At 40.6% G+C, this 14,922-nt stretch overlaps 2 long non-coding RNA genes across 3 annotated transcripts in view; one reads left to right on the top strand and one right to left on the bottom strand.

Moving 5' to 3' along the window:
- LOC125909488 (uncharacterized) overlaps nt 1–1,255 on the top strand; it is a 45,168-nt gene extending 43,913 nt beyond the window's left edge. For both annotated transcript variants that reach the window (XR_007453705.1, XR_007453706.1), the window contains one exon: nt 977–1,255. This is a non-coding gene — a long non-coding RNA (uncharacterized LOC125909488). The remainder of the gene's footprint in view (nt 1–976) is intronic.
- Nucleotides 1–14,922, bottom strand: part of LOC125909489 (uncharacterized) — a 58,071-nt gene that overhangs the window by 33,662 nt on the left and 9,487 nt on the right. The window contains exon 2 of the long non-coding RNA XR_007453707.1: nt 13,776–13,831. This is a non-coding gene — a long non-coding RNA (uncharacterized LOC125909489). The remainder of the gene's footprint in view (nt 1–13,775; nt 13,832–14,922) is intronic.

Raw genomic sequence — 14,922 nt, 5'->3', positions numbered from 1 at the left:
TTCTTTCTTTCTTTCTTTCTTTCTTTCTTTCTTTCTTTCTTTCTTTCCTGGAGTCAGATGTGTATCAGGCCAGCCTAACAGAGGCCAGCCTTCAGCCAGTGCAGGAAATGCCTGCAAGATGTTTGACCTTATCCCTGAACAATCTAATTATTATACAGACACCACAACCTGAAGGCAGGCCACTAAGAAGGCCTCTTTTTCCTCTTTCCATCTGGAGCCTCTGGGGTTGGAAACCCCAATCCCATCTGGCAAGAAACCTGACTAGGTCAAAAGACTGACAATTGGCACAGGAAGCAATGGGTTCCCAGAGCCAGGAGAAAGGGAGATTAAAACCAAATGAAACAAATCTCTGTAGTTTCAGGGGAGGAGGCTTCTCTGACAAGGAGGTAGGGGAAGGAGAGGTTGAGGTCTGGTCCCAGTGAGAGAATCTGGGGAGCAGAAACTGATAGAAGAAAACAGAGGAGTCACTCCTGTATCTCCAATGCTAGAAGTAAAAGGTTGCTTTGTATATTCTTTCAGACTGTGTGAACTTGACCTGCCTCTAAGTGGTAAGACTGCTTGGGGACAACTATAGTACCATCTTCTCCTTTCTAGAATGTGAATACAATGTATCAGAGCGCTGGCTGGAAATAAAAGGCATACTCAATGGGTTTAACTGAAGAGTTTAAAAAGGGACTGGTTTGGGGCACCTGGGTGGCTCAGTCAGTTAAATGTTCAACTTTGGCTCAGGTTATAATCTCGCGGTTTGTGAGTCTGAGCCCCGTGTCGGGCTCTGTGCTGACAGCTCAGAGCCTGGAGCCTGCTTTGGATTCTGTGTCTCCCAATCTCTCTGCCCCCTCCCCTGCTCATGCTCTTTCTCTCTCTCAAAAATAAATAAACATTAACATTTTTTTTAAACAAGGACTGTTTTCAGAGGGGTGGACAGGGTTAAGGGACGAAACAAAGGCTAGATTGACAATAGCTGTTAAAACCATAGGTCTGAAGAAGCAAGGAAAGCGAGCAGTGTCAACAGAGACCTGAGGAAGAGACACTACCCAGCAGTAGCTATGGCCATGGAGTAACACAGCCCTGCCAGAACAACACAGGATGGTAGGGAATGAATTCCCATATCTCTCCCTTACTCCCATTATTAGAAGTACTGCTTCTCTTTGGCCATTCCCAGTGGAAAGCCATAGGGTAAGGGAATACAGAGCATGCATTCCGTGGGGGCCATCTTTCTAAGGCACAAAAAGCAGGACAGAGAAGAGCAGACAATATATCTGTAGTGAGGAGACAGACCCAAAATACCTAGCACATTGGAATTATAACTGTTTGTCCTCTGTTCTGAATCCCATAACTTTTGCTGCTTATTTCAATTTTTGACAAACATCTCCTGAGTGCTTTCCAAAAGTACTTTGGGATGATAATCAAACGTGGGTCCCTTTAAGAGCTCAAATCTGGTGGACAAGCACTGGACACTTAGAATTTGCCATACTTTTGGTGGGTGCTTTCGATTGCACATTTTCAGATTGCAGGTGCAGATATGTGTTCAGATCCTTTTCTTATGATGTGAGATTTATATCAGTTTCCATATACAACTAGAATGTTGGTCCAGATACTGTGGCAAATCTAGTGACAACTCAATGGCTTTTGCAAGAATTATCTCTGAATCACGTAGCTGTGGCTCTTCGTTCTCTACTCTTGTCACTCTCCATTCTTGTAACCCTACTTTCTCTGTTAACTGTTGACCTCTCTGTGTGTCTCACTCTCAGATTCCCTGAGAAGATTAAATTGTGCCAGCTTGTCCCCCTCTGTCCATATTAAAACGAGTCCTTCTATAAGCCACTTCAAAGGGTAACTTTTTATTATGTTTAGTCTATAGATGAAGCACTAACGCCTGAGTAGCCAGGTCACATGACATAAGTATGGCACCTGTAATTATGTCATTAATGGCTGTCCAAAATCTTCTGAACATTCTCTCCCCATAATCCTAGTTATTCATGGTGGAAATCCTGTCTTTTTCACATAGAACCATTTCCCTTCCTCAGATTTCCTTCTTGTTGGGGTGCAGAAATGCGTTGTAGATTCTGTTCATCAGACTTAAGACTTTGTTGCAGGGGCACCTGGGTGGCTCAGTGGGTTAAGCATCAGACTCTTGGTTTTGGCTCAGGTCATGATCTCATGGTTCATGCGATCAAGCGTCATTTCAGGCTCCGCACTGACAGGGCAGAGCACTCTCTCTTTCTCAAAATAAATGAATAAACTTTTTTTAAAAAAACTGTTTCAAAATGGAGGGGAAGAGGGCAAGGGTAGGGTATGCATTTTGCTGGTGCAGATCCTGGCAAAGATAGTGTGGTTCTGGAGCTGGTGGAGTGAGCCAGAAACAGAAGTAGAAATGAGCATTCACTTCTGCTTTTACTCTGTATCCAAGTTCCAAATGGCCTTTAGCCTCCCTGAAGATGAAGCCTTTATACAAAGAAAAGGTCATCAAGACAGTTGTGGACATCTAACAGCCAAGGCAAACTTTTTAAAATGCAAAGGCTTTCTTGTGCCTCTGCCATTGCCAAAGGAAGACATGACCTGGCTTTCCTGCTGTTCTGGGAGGAAGATGAGAGATGGGTAGGGAGAGCCCAGTGCACAGCTGGGTCCAATCTACATCAGCCAATTCCCAGCTGACCCTAAGATACATTGAGCTAGTCTAGCCCATCCCAGCCTGCATCAGTGGACCCCAAAACACAGGAGCAAGTCTAAGCAAGCTCAGCAGTGCCCAGATCAGCCAACCCCTAGGTAACCAGCTGAGATCAGCAGACCTGCATATCTCCTCCCTGTTAAAATCAGCCTGGGCTGCCTGGGTGGCTCAGTTGGTTGACCATCTGACTCTTGATTTCAGATCAGGTCGTGATCTCGAAGTTCATCAGATCAAGCCCTGTGTTGGACTCTGTGCTGAGCATGGAGACTATTGTATTCTTTCTTCTCCCTCTGCCCTTCTCCCCAGCTTGCACACCCTCTTTCTCTCTCTCTCCCTAAAAAATAAAAAGAAATCATTAAAAATATGACTATGAATACAAATACATCATTTCCCATAGCAATCCATGAGTATCTGGGTCTGGTGTGCTGTTTCCTGCCTGTGCTGCCACCACTTGGCACAGTGGACCAATGTGACACAGAGAATCATGGCTATCACTTTGCCCCCTTCAGAATGCCAACACTTTGCTGGTTACCTCAGACTGAAGGGGATACCAGTGAGCATCCAGCCCAGAACCAAATGGTTGCTGGCAGTAGGCACAGACCTCAGTGGAGGTGGGGAAGGGGAGACTGTAAGACCTTGGCCAACAACTTTCCCTTTCTTGAGTGAAATTTTATTCTGAGGCCCTGGAGGCCTCGTCTTGCCCACAAAGGTCACGGAAAACTCCCCATTCTCAGCTCCCCTCCTGAGTTTATATCTGGCTGGCCTTTTAAAGTGTATGTGTGTTGGGAGGGAAGGTGCTAAAGGGGTTATAAAGGGCCCCACAATGGGTTTCAACTTACTTTTCTAATTTACCTTTGAAAACTAAGGAAGAAGCAAGTGGTATTTTCAAAGTCTTCACATTTCAAGACTGTACAGTCTACTTGTAAGCAAAGAAAGCATTATTTTCTTTTTTTAATGTTTTTTTTAATTTTTAAAAAATATTTATTTTTGAGAGAGAGAGAGCCACTGAGCATGAGTGGGGGAGGGGCAGAGAGAGAGAGGGAGACATAGAATTTGGAGCAGTCTCCAGGCTCTGAGCTGTCAGCACAGAGCCTGACATGGGGCTCAAACTCACGAACTGTGAGATCATGACCTGAGCCGGAGTTGGTCGCTTAACTGACTGAGCCATCTAGGCACCCTAGAAAGCATGATTTTCAAACTATTTCCAGCACATAGTGCTGAAATGTTTGATGGCACAGAAGCCCTTCAGGGTGCAGCTGTTCAGAATGAGAATCTTAGGGGATGTTGGAATACTGGGCCATGTGACAATCTCTTCAATGTAGAGCCTAGTCCTTGAGCCATATAGGGGATCCAAGCCTTGTCCAGCTGAATGAGCAGCTCAATCTTGTTGACAATCTGTTGGGGGAAGGGAGTGGATTGAGTGAAGGGACGAATAGGTGGAACACAGAAGATTCTTAGAGCACTGAGACTATTTTGCATATATTACAATGGCGGATACATATTATTATACTTTGTCAAAACCCACAGAACTACAACACCAAGAGTGAACCCTAATGTAAACTGTGGACTCTGGGTGATGATGTGACAATGTAGGTTCCCCACTTAGAATAAGTGTATTAATTTGGTGTCCAATGTTAATAATGAGAGGGTTGTATATATGTGAGAACATGTTTTAGGGAGTTTTCTGTACTTTCTGCTCAATTTTGCTGTGAACCTAAAACTGATCTAAAAAATAAAGTTCATTAATTAAAAAAATATATTAAACCTATTGAAAAGTTGCAAGTACAGTGCAGATAACATTTTATCCTGTACTATTTGGGAGTAAGTTGCCAACCTGATGCCCATCACCCCCAGACACTTTAGAGGGTGTATGTAGGACATTCTTCTACATAGTCCTAATATAATCATCAAAATAGGGAAATTGACATTGATACTACTACCTAATCCTGAGACCCCATGAGATTTCATCAATTGCTCCAGTAATATCCTTTATAACAAAATAAAGGATACAATTCAGGAAAAGAAGAAAAAAGAATTTAAAGGCCTTGAATCAATTTTAATGGGTGTCATATCTGAGGAAAAATAATCAGAAATATGAAAACTGGAGACCATTAATAAAGAGCTGAAAATTTCCAACTCTTTTCTTGGGCTTAAAGATTCTGAGAAAAGAATGAAAAGAAAAGAAAGCTAAATGTTTAAAACAAGTTGAGCTGATGATTGACATTATAAGAAAGATTCAGTCTTCAGAAGATGCATCAAAACACATAAAGGTGCAAGTAGCTACAACGAAAACAGCCTTCAATATACATGACAGGAGTGAAAATCAACTTCAGAAGCACTAAAAGATGCTTTGAATGAGAGTTCTGATGTTCAGGAAAGCATAAAGCTGTACTCATAAAAAACTGAAGAGAAGAGTGGCCAGATGAATCCAACAAAAAGAAAACATTAGAAAATGCTCAAGTGCACATGGGGCAACTTCTAAATGGTAGAGAATGTCAGAGCAAGACTCTAGCGAGCATGTGCTGAAGATGGGAGATGGGGCTGCCCTTCTTGGAAAACCCAGCGTAGATGGTGGGAACTTGGACCTGGATGTAGCGACTACATTAGAAAATGACCACCTCTTAGAAGATGAACAAAAGGAGTTTTGAAGAAATGGATTGAAACAGTTGAGTTAAATACTTATTTAAAACCTCTCAGGGGTGCCTGAGTGACTCAGTTGGTTGAATGTTTGACTTCAGCTCAGGTCATGATCTCACAATTTGTGAGTTCGAGCCCTATGTCAGGCTCTGTGCTGACAGCTCAGATCCTGGAACCTGCTTTGAATTCTGTCTCTCCCTCTTCTCTGCCCCTCTCCCACTCGTGCTCTGTCTCTGTCTCTCTCTCAAAAACAAATAAACATTAAAAACATTAAAAAATAAAACAAAATAAAATCTCTCAAAGAGGGGTGCCTGAGTGGCTCAGTCGGTTAAGCGTCCAACTTCAGCTCAGGTCATGATCTCATGGTTTGTGGGTTCAAGTCCCGCATCAGGCTCTCTGCTTACAGCTCAGAGTCTGGAGCCTGCTTCAGATTCTGTGTCTCCCTCTCTCTCTGCCGCTCCCCTGCTCATGCTCTGTCTGTCTTGCTGTCTGTCTCTCAAAAAAAAAAAAAAAAAAAAGAATCACTGCTATAGGGCCATGGATAGGTTGGCTAACTGGCTCTTGGGGATGAGGGTGGATTATTCCAGGGAGCTATCTATTCCAGCTGACTATCTATTGTGTGGTGTAAATACTCCCACCAAGGCCAATTTTAAGTTACTAATGTGGAGCTAATGGGGAGAAATGTGCATAATCAGCTCTCAGGAGCTCCCGAGGGCCATTCCAACACCACCTTTAGGGGTTCTTGACCAGGAAGTTACACCAAGGGGTAAGAAAGCAATATATTATATCTCAGGCTTTTTACATACCACAGATTCAATTCCTCAGAGACTATAAGGAAAACCTAACATTAATGATCTACCATTTCATCAGCTTTTGCTTGTTCCACTCTGTTTTTAAAGTTTTTTAAAGTTTATTTTATTATTTATTTTGAGAGAGAAAGAGAGAGAGAGTGAGAGGAGCAGAGAGAGAGAGGGAGAGAGAGAGAGAATCCCATGCTGGCAGCGCAGAGCCCCATGTGGGGCTTGAACCCACTAACCATGAGATCATCATGTGAGCCAAAACTGAGAGTTAGAGGTTTAAAGTTCCTGAGTCACCCGAGTACCCCAACTCTGTTTTTAAAACTAAAATTTATTTTAAAATATCAGTCTTATATAGGATTATTCTTGTTTTCCACTTTCCTAATAATATTTGAAATTAGCTCCTTTTTGAAATAAAAAATTTTCTGAGGCATATCAGTCTTATAACTAGAGTAAATTCAGTCTTTGGTATATAGAAATAAACTTTGAGTTTCAAATGTCTCCGGTTGTGACCACTGTCACAATAGTACATATTATGGGGGAGTGTTAAACAGAAACAACTGATCCTGACATCATCTAGAAATAGAAGAAAAGGAAAAAATTCACTTGTGAAAGTCATTTTTAAATAAAATGCATTTATGGGGTGCCTGGGTGGCTCAGTCAGTTAAGCATCAGACTCTCGGTATCAGCTCAGGTCAGGTTTGTGGAAGCAAGTCCTATGTCGGGCTCTGTGCTGACAGTGTGGAGCCTGCTTGAGATTCTCTCTCTCCCTCTCTCTCTGCTCCTCCCCTGAACATGCACTCTCTCTCAAAATAAATAAACTTTAAATAAACTATACTCTCCCTTGAATTATAATCCTTTAGAGCTTATATTTAAGCAACTGTATAATCACTTAACAGATAAAGCAGAGAAGCTAAATAAGAGAAAATTCAAAATCACGTTATAAGAGAGATTTAAAAAAATGCTGTTTCTGGATCAATAGAAGAGACTTGTTAAATAGCAATACAAAATATAATACACTACCTAGAAATCATATAAGATGGAAACAATTTGCTAATAAGATTCATACTTTTGTAGTGTGCATTTAAAAAACCTGTCTAAGAATTATACTCCTATTAAGTTTCTGTTTGAGCTACTGTATAATCAACTAAACAATAAAACCAAAGGAGGAAAAAAATTCATTTTAAAAGACAAAAACCTCATGTGTTCCTGACTTATTTTAATGAACTTATTAATAGAAACAAAAATACTGAAATACTAACTATGCAATTAATTTTCAAGATTCACATTTTAAAAATCTATCGTTGTAAAACATTATCCTAAGAATGTATAATCCTATTAAGGTTCCATTTGAGCCATTGCATAATCACTTAAAAGAAAAAAATCTAGGGGTGCCTGGGTGGCTCAGTTGGTTGAGCATCCGACTTCAGCTCAGGTCATGATTTCACGGTTTGTGGGTTCGAGCCCTGCATCAGGCTCTGTGCTGACAGCTTGCTCAGAGCCTGCAGCCTGCTTCAGATTCTGTGTCTCCTTCTCTCTATCTGCCCCTTCCCTGCTCATGCTCTGTCTCTCCCTGTGTCTCAAAAATAAATAAATGTTAAAAAAATTTTTTTTAATCTAATTTGCTTTAGTAGAGTGAAAAAAAGTAATCAGCAGTAGTCTTGGATCTTCAGAAGTGGACTCATGGAAAGCGGGATTGATCATTTCAGAAGGTGATTCATGTTGCCTTCATGCTATGTGGACAAGAGACTGAGTCTGGCCTTGGTGCAGACACTTTTTGTGGCCAGCAAAGGATGTGCTGGGTCAGGAAGTCCCCAGGAGGAGGGTGGAAGTGATTCCTGATGACCTTCAGCCTCACCTTCCAAAATAAGGGGAAAATAGGGGACCTCCCTAGGAATTTCCCTCTGTCTCCTTTGCAATATCCGAACCCTGACAGGAGGATGAGGGGGAAACTGTCTAGGTCAGAGGCTCCCAGTTCAGGTGGGATGTTGAACAAAAAAAAGATCCTGAACCTGTGTCAGTGTGAACAGCACCAGTACGAGTTCTGTCTTGCTCCTGGAGGGGGTCTGTATGGATGGAATTGGCCTGATGGAGGGACCCCTTTTCTGGAATCCTGACCTCGTGAGAGTATCATCTTGTCCACATAGGACATTTGACTCTGGATGCCCACATCACAGATGATCCTTTTTCCTCAGGAGTCTGGCCATCCAGAGGATTCCCTAGTGATCCTCTCAGGCCTCTGCCAATGATCTCATTTGGAATGTAAGGAAAATAAGGATCTTTCCCCAAATGTCTCAATGCATGTATTTTCTCTTCTTAAATTATCAAGATTTATCTCAGCCAACAGAACTCCCAGCAACGACTATCATGAGCCTTTCTTTCATGGGGAAATAAACTAGCTTTGATAATAATCAGAAATTCTTTTGAATTTTTCTGGAAGAATTTTTGTTTCTATTTTATAGGTGTTCCACTCTTCACACACATGGGTGATCTTCACATCTGCTTTAAAAAAGCTCTCCTCTTGGGGTGCTTGACAGGCTCAGTTGATGGAGGGTATGATTCTTGATCTCAGGGTTGTGAGTTCAAGCCCCATGTTGGGTATAGAGCCTACTTAAAATTAAAAAAAAAAATTTAAATATATATTTTAAAAAGGTTCTCCTCTATCTTTGCAGGATAAATTCTCTCCATATCGGCTATTTAGCGGAAATTAATTTCTTTTTCTTGATACAACTCAGAAAGAAATTTCTGCCAGAGCTTTGACCTTTCCCTTTAAGTGTTTTTTTCTAAAGGCAATGACACTCACTTGGAGACTTCTAATATGATCTTTAAATATATCAATTATCTTCTTCAGTTAATTTAGTGGATATTTGAGGGGGGAGTTCCTTGAGAGATTTTTAATGTTTATTTTATTTTTGAGAGAGAGAGAGAGAGAGAGAGAGAGAGAGAGAGAGAGAGAGACAGAGCATGAGCAGAGGGTGGGCAGAGAGAGAGGGAGACACAGAATCTGAAGCAGGCTCCAGGCCCTGAGCTGTCAGCACAAAGCCCAACGTGGGGCTCTAACCCATGAACTGTGAGATCATGACCTGAGTCAAAGTCGGACACTTAACCAACTAAGCCACCTAGGCACCCCGGAGGTGATTCTTAACCTTCCTTGTGCATCAGAATCACAAATGCCTGGGCTCTTGCTCCCAGAGATTCTGATTTAGTTAGTTGGGATGATACCTGACATCCTACTTTTCAAAGCTTTTTAATGTGTAGCCAAGGTTCGGAACCACTAAACTTTAATCAGACTTTGATCTGTTTATTGTGAAACAGACCTTTAGGTATTACCTTAATAATTATTTAAGGAAAAACAAACCGACCTCATCAAGTCCTGAATTCTTATCCTCTGGGACCTCTCTCCCTGAGGCAAGTAAAAACAGTATGGGAAAAGATTGCCATACACAGAGACTGCCTTACACAGAGCTACAGGCATTTCACAGCTGGAAATCCCTCCTGAGTATACTTGGCTGTTATTCACTCTCCTTACCATTGGGTATCTAATAATTATCATAGAATGGTTTCTTTATGTTGGATGCTGCTTTAGACATAGGTCTCTGGTACTAACTTGTTTTAAATAAATGGTTCCCTTTTTTTTCCCCACAAGATTTTAAACCCTAGGCAAAATAAAACATTTTAATTGTTATTCAGCTTTTTGTTTAGAGCTTTGCTGAGTAAACAGAGTAACAATATGTTTGGAATTTATTTTGTGTGAAGCATAGGGGTCAAAGAATTGGGTACTTGGTAGGGTGGCCATAGACAGTGGCTTTGCCACAGCTCCATTAAAGACACATAATGGAATCATGTGGGTTTCTCCTTATATATGCCTCGGATGCTAGGAGCCTCTGTGCTTCATCATTCAGTGGTACTGCTCTGTAATAGGTTAACCATATGTTTCTGTGCTTTCTTTGTGTTCAGTTCTGGAGAGTGTGGAACCAACTAAAAACTCATTAATGTAATTTAATAATTTTAAGATTAACATAATTTACCTTTGACGGCAGTGTACAAATTGCAGTCCAGTCCAGGATAAGGCCCAATGGGTTAACTTAAGACACCAAGCTCTCTAGAGAGAACCTATAAGTCATTTCACTTTTGAGAGGGTATTGAGGAAAACGTGAGCCTTTGGAAAGGCCAGCAAGATTCACTCTTTCCAGCCACAAAGACTAGTTCACTGCTTGGGGAAGGACCACAGAGCTCTGACCATTGAAGAGGGCCATTCGCTTTAAATTAGTTCCACTTACTAAAATTGACAAGTTTGGCAGTTCAAATATCATTGCACTTAATGAAAAAAAATTTCCCTCTGAATATTTTGACGTAGTAAATGAAATTGTTCTCACAGATCATTCATCTATTCTCTGATTCAATAAATCCGTAGTATGTGGCCTTAAGGAGCTCACAGAGGGAGAAGGCAAGCTCTATTAATAAATTACATTAAAATGTCTAAAGTGCAATAGAAAAAGTGGAACAAGGCACCATGAGATCATACATGATAGGGATGATTAATTTTGTTTACTTTTAGGGAAGAAGTCATAGGGGCGATGATATTGTAGTAGGTGGATAATATGTTTGTGTGAACCATGGCTTGCCTTTTCTCTGGACAGCTTGATAGCAATGGTGGAAACGTAAAAAATGAAAATTACCAATTTCATTCATTTTATGCTTTGTATAGCCTTTGAAGAAAGAGAGGCTTAGCCAATAATTTTGAAGCTTGAAACACATTTTTTTTTTTCCTGTGATGTCCCAACAGGGCCTCTGTTATCCGAGCACAACTTCCTCCTCAAAGCAGGAAACTGGGAATCAGATATGACAACATACAGAATAACACATATGTGAAAACATAGTTAGGACGTTTTTGAGAAGTATTTAATGAACTTCAGAACAGGACTGTTACCACACATATCAATCACACATTGGTTTTATTCAGAGTGGAGGTTTACAGCTTTGCTGTTACTACAAGTGTAAAAAAAGATAACTGCATGGTGCCATGCAAAAGTAGCCTTGGAGTAGCAAAGAATGAAGATGACTCAGAAAGGGATAGGATTCTAGGATGCCTGGGTGGCTCAGCCAGTTGAGTGTCTGACTCATGCTCAGGTCATAATCTCATGGTTTATTGGTTCAAGCCCCACGTCAGGCTCTGTGCTGGCAGTGCAGAGCCTGCTTGGGATTCATTCTCTCTCTCTCTCTCTCTCTCTCTCTCTCTCTCTCTCTCTCTGCCTCTCCCCTGCTCATGCTCCCTTTCTCTCTCAAAATAAGTAAATAAACATTAAAAAAAAAGAAGAAGAAAGGATTCAAATCTACATTCAGTACACAGAGACTTCAGTGATAGTATGTGTGGCTCAAGGGGAGTCTTACCAAGAGGAGTCTTCTCTTTAGCTAGTGGTGACTGTAAAAGTCAAGCTGTTTGGTAAGAAAGTCAAGAAATATGGGAGGTTATAGTAGGGGCAGAGACCAAAGAGGGGAGGAAAGCATACAGAAACCTAGGGAAGTTCAGCAACAGTAAAGGTGACAGATGGCAAAAGCCATGGGAGCAATGGAGCCTTAAGGAGCATGTAATCTTAGTGTGAAAATGCTGGCTCTGGAGTAGCTCTGGACAAGCAGGAACACTCACATGCCCCTTCCTTTTATAAGGCCATTACTCTACCACTTTGAAAACACACTTTGGCTCTATTGGAGGGACATCTAGGAAAAGGACAAAACAGGCTCAATTTACTTTAATAATATGTGTATGTATTACTCTTCAGATCTTGCTGAAGGTGTCTTGCTGAAGGCACACACAAAAAATTACACATAGCTCAGCAGTCTCAGAAAGAGGCAAGAAGGTGTGGTGAGAAATCAGTGGGCTTCTATTAGAGTAACAGTTAACTGTGGAGAGGTGTGACAGAACCCATACAGTGGGCATTCAAAAGAAGCCAAACCACTGTATACGTTTCCAAGGAAAATCTGGTTCGAGTATACTATTTAATTGATAAAACAAATGATTTTTTCAAGGAAATGCTGGTAGCTGAGCTCTGTACTTTTTGAAAAGTGTCTTTGATATTTCAAATAAGAGTAGGTATTAAAAGCATAGCTATACTTGGTAGAAAATGTCAGCAAATCCTAAAACTGCAGAATAAGTTGGTGGCTTTTTTAAAGAACTCATTTCTGAGCAAAATCTCTCCCTTGGACCATTTTAGCAAGCTGATGTAACTAGGTTATTTTAGCCAGGCAGTCTCTTTTTTCCTATAGCAGGTGCATGTGAATTAGGTGTGTAGAACTTAGGAAGAATAAGGACAGACTGGCTAGTCTTTTGCAGACAGGCTCCCTCAAATTAAATTTCAATGATTGGAAAATGTCATTTTCTTAGAGTTCAAAATGTCACATGAGTTTCTATTCCTTTATATAAAGAATACAAACTCATGCATTAACAAAGATTCTGTTCCCACCAATTTTTATCAACTTCTGATATCATTAGTTTAAGATTATTCTGGGAGCATAGCAAAACAAAATTATTTTATTATCAGACTATTGTTGAGCTTGCTACCAAACAAGTAGGTTAGTGTCTTCACCTTTCCATTTTATTTCCTATACAACCTCCCGAAATCTATCTATCTATCTATCTATCTATCTATAGATATGCAAATACATATGAAAAAAATATAGGGGCACCTGGGTGGCTCAGTTGGTTGAGTGTCCGACATTGGCTCAGGTCATGATCTCACAGCTCATGGGTTCGAATCCCGTGTCGGACTCTGTGCTGACAGCTTGGAGCCTGGAGCCTGCTTTGGATTCTGGGTCTCCCTCTCTCTCGGCCCCTAACCCACTTGCATTCTGCCTCTGTCCCTCTCAAAAATAAACAAACATTAAAAAAATATATATATATATTTGAAAATGGATATTTATATTTGTATGAAGATATTTTCAGATACTTTCTAATGTTTTTAGAAAGTCCTATGAAATAAATAACTTAAGTAGTAATAGAATTGATTATCTCATATAACAAGAAGGCTCAAGGTTAAGTCAGAGGTGCAATGATGACATCAAAGATGCAGCTTACTTCTACCTTTTTGCTTGGCCATCCTCTTATGCTCTCTTCAGCTAACAACTGTCATGATCCCAAGACTGCAATCACAGTACCAGACACCATGTACAAATGCAATGACATCTAGCCACGGGAGGGACTGTTTCTTTTTGTATGTTTCTCTTTCATTGTTTGTAAATATGGTTCTACTTAGGAAAGTAATGCATTTCAACAGAAAATGAATATCTTCCTTTAATGGTAAGAAAAAGCCTTTCCAGAAGTATCTTAGTAGATTTCCCATTGTATTTTATTAGCTAGATTTGCATCACAGACCCATGCTTGAATACATCACTGACCAAGGAGATTGGGACCACACTGATTACCTTAGAGCAACATCTCTTGACCTTGGTACTATTGGTGTTTTGGAAGAAATAATTCTTTGTCTGGAGGGACTAGTGAACTGTACATTGTAGAATGTTGACCAGCATCTCTCGTCTTTCCCTACTAGATGCCAATAGCACTTCTCCCAAGATGTGACAATCAGCAATGTCTCCAGACACTGCTGAATATACCCTGGGAAACAAAGTCAATCAATCACCCCACTGAGAACCACTGACTTAGGTCAATCATAACTTACTCCATGGGTCTGGGCTCACCAACCCTGAAGCACAAAGAAGGTCTGAGATCAGGATTCTGTTAACAAGGAAGAAAAAGGAAATTGTTATTTGAGAGGCAGTCAGTGGATAGGGAGCCCCATTCCCTCACCCCCCGATTTTTTCTTGTCATTTTTCAACAAACAGATCAGGGACTTACTGAAAATATGAAAGATATAAAAATGAGTTATCTGATATTACTCAAAGAATGCTAGTTCCTGTCTAAATGCCAAGTGGATAATATAAATATCCTTATAGCCAATTGGTAATCTAGAAAATATAACCAGGGATAATTTGTGTTGAAGCACCAAAATTATGATTGGTTTGTTGGTTGTATTCTACAGGATTTAGATGTTCCTACTTTTGTCATGTTCTTGCAGCATTACCTAAGATTCTGCCATAACTCAGGTCCTATATCTAATGTTTAAGACTTTCTACTCTTATAATTTTTATTTGTCATCCATTGGTGATCAACACTTGCATCTTGGATTAAATCATTTGGTACGAAAAAGTGTGAATGTTTAAATTAATTCTAAAGCCATCTATTGAGGATCTTTTGTGTGCCAGGCATGAATACTATGAAGGAAAGTGACAAGACTGAAATACTGCATTAGAGAGTTAGAGAGAAAGCTCTTTGAGGAAGTAACATTTCAGCCAAGACAAGGGGGAGAATGGAGATAGATTGAGGAAGGGGACCTGTCTGATTATATAATGGGCTGTAGGAAGGAGTTCTGATTTTATGGTAAGATCAGGAAGAAGAATGGACTTGGGAATGGTGTGTGTGTGTGTGTGTGTGTGTGTGTGTGTGTGTGAGATGAACTGCTTCCCTTTTGCCTGTTGTGGTTTTGTACTTGGAATGTAGCATGATTTTCAGCTGAGTTTTACTCCTTCTGTGCTATAATAATTTGTGGGATATGCAAACCTTTATTCTCCTTTTGTGATTTTTTTTCCCTTTCCATTTCTTAAGGCAGCATTGCTACTTGGCTTCTAGTCTCTCCAGCACAACTTAGGCCTCCTGGGTCTCTAAGAAGCCCCAACCTCTGGCTTTAAACCTGATGTTCCCACATGAGTGTCTTCAGGATCTAGGTCTATGGCCTTTTTTGGACCATTCCTTTTCATCTTACTCCATTG

This window comes from Panthera uncia, assembly GCF_023721935.1.
Source record: "Panthera uncia isolate 11264 chromosome B3 unlocalized genomic scaffold, Puncia_PCG_1.0 HiC_scaffold_1, whole genome shotgun sequence".
Lineage (NCBI taxonomy): Eukaryota > Metazoa > Chordata > Mammalia > Carnivora > Felidae > Panthera > Panthera uncia.
This window is presented reverse-complemented; position numbering and strand designations above follow the sequence as displayed.